The sequence below is a fragment of the Austrofundulus limnaeus genome, unplaced genomic scaffold (genome assembly GCF_001266775.1).
Source record: "Austrofundulus limnaeus strain Quisiro unplaced genomic scaffold, Austrofundulus_limnaeus-1.0 Scaffold5, whole genome shotgun sequence".
Classification (NCBI taxonomy): Eukaryota; Metazoa; Chordata; class Actinopteri; order Cyprinodontiformes; family Rivulidae; genus Austrofundulus; species Austrofundulus limnaeus.
Genome location: NW_013952407.1, coordinates 6,457,723 through 6,460,147, shown reverse-complemented (window position 1 = coordinate 6,460,147; position 2,425 = coordinate 6,457,723).

Genomic DNA, 2,425 nt, shown 5'->3' with positions numbered 1-2,425 from the left:
ACCTTCTATTAAATAAAAAAAAACACCTTAAAGTATGAAAGCAAGACCTCACATTTTAATTCAAACATAAAAAATGAACAGCATTCAAAGGAAAATGCCTATCTGAGGCCTTTTCCTTCCCAAAAGCCTGTAGCTTTGTAAAACGTGGTTGCTCTTTGTTAGGCTAACTGTGAAGCCACCAACTGTCCTACTGCTATGAAACTTAGCTTTATGGAAACTGGAACAAATGGGGAAGAAACTGGTACCAATTTGAGATAAATTACTGCTCCCAACTAGGCAGAAAATGACAAAAAAAACAGGAAAGAAAAAGATTGCAAAAATCGTCATTACTACTAAGCTTAGCTTTAGCGTGTTTTTAGCATTATCTTACATATTGTATTAAACATGACCCACTCACTAATTTCCTTTACATAAAACCATACCACTAAAAAATACACACCTAAACACTTGAATCAAAAAACACAAAGCAATCTTACCTTTGATAAAATGTCGCCTCTGGCTGGGACAGCTGATGTGTTTGTTTTCCAAGCCAAGTGAACGGTCTGTAGGTCTAACTCTGAATGTTGCGTAATAGCGGAAAGGCTGACTTTTTAGGCAAAGTGTGCAGTTCGTCTGAAACCCTCAAACCCCCCTTGGCTACGCGTATGCGATGTGACAGCTTTGCAAGCTACTTTTTCTTTCTTTAAAAGAAAATGTGACAGGTGAACCCACAGCATGCTTACTACCTTATCAATAATTACTGCCTTTTTTTTTTCTTTCTCTGTGGGTGGGGGGTCAGCTTCACTCAGCTGCAGGTGAACACCTCTCGGGAACGCACAAGTCTCCTGGAATATTTTCCACCGAGGATTACATCGTATTTTATACTTATTATATTTCTAAAAGCACTTCGCAGCATTTCCCCTGTGTGTTCACGTCATGAGTGCAACAAAACCGCGACATATCAGCTGACTGTTTTTAAAGCGAGGGGCAGTGAACATGTCCACCTGCAGCTCGGCTCTGACCAGCCTGGGACTGAAGAGATCACACGTCAACCCCTTCAGACGTTTAACGTGTTTAATGAGAGTCAAAAATTTGTAATTTGCGCAAAAAAATCTGTATTAATCACACGACGCGGATGGAGAAGAGGTTCGCTGACCGCAGCTGTGCGGGGTGGGGAGGAGGAGGAGGGTCTTTKAATGACGTGTTTACATTTGACTTAAATTTTTTCTAAAATCACAGAGTTCTCTGAGTCAGCTTCAGATGTTTGTAGTTAATCATAATACCTTCTAAATTTAACCAGGTGTTTCATTGCCTTTAAATTACACAACAATTTTACTGGAGAAACTTGTCAGTTTGGTTAAAAAAAACAGTAAAAATATTTTTTTCTGTGCAGAGAACTTCCTCTGCTATAATTTATTTTAAATAAATATATCAAATTCCCTCCGTTTAAAACACTAAAATTATAGAAAAGATGTTTAAAAACTTCTTTCCTCAGAAAGTCTTCAGTTCTAAGAACCAAGGGCGTGACTTTCTGAAGGACTGGTGTGGACATGTCCCCACCAACTTAGACCGGACAGGGACAGTCCCCACCAATATTTGCACATCTTTTTTCCTTTGTGTGCTTCTACATTTCCCAACAGTACGCAGCAGCAACTGCTGTGTCTACCTTTTTCCGAGAAAAAAAAAGTAGCTGCGCCGCTTCCTCTCTTCCGCCCCCTCCCCGCTCCTGCTAGTGCTTCTGCGAACCTGCGACACCTTCCCACTCACCGCCTCCCTTACTTTTCTCTGAACTTCAAGAGTCTGAAGTGCAGACACACACTCGCGCACACAGATACACGTGGGTGCTAGCTGCCTGCTGTAAAACAATGTGGTGGTCAGAGCCTCAGAGCTACTGGAACAGGTAATGGTCTGATAACGTCCAGCTCCTGGAAAAACTTTATTCTTTACAAAGGACCAAAAATAAGTCAAAAAGTAGGACAGTTATTTGTCTTATGAAAAGTTAGCTTGCTGCTAGTTATCTATCAGCTAATGTTAGCAATCATTTAGTGATGACATTATCTATTATTGAGGGTTTTTTAATCAGTTAAACTGTATTTTAATGCTAAGATTGAGTCCAGGTCCACTCTGATGATATTTATTGATTCCCTGTTGTAATTTACATTCATAAGTCACAGATTATTTCTCTAATTTAATCTGCTATCTTCATAATTTACACATTATTTTCTTGACTTTTTAAAGCTGACTGAATTCAGGTGGCAGTAAAAAAAATTATACATAATCTATTTGTTGATGTTGGAGCTGGATACAGAGAGTCAGAGGCAGCAGGTAGAACAGAGTGTCTCAGGTAAGACAGAGTGTCTCAGGTAGGACAGGGTGTCTCAGGTAGGACAGAGTGTCTCAGGCAGGACAGGGTGTCTCAGGTAAGAGGAAATATTAAATGTTATTT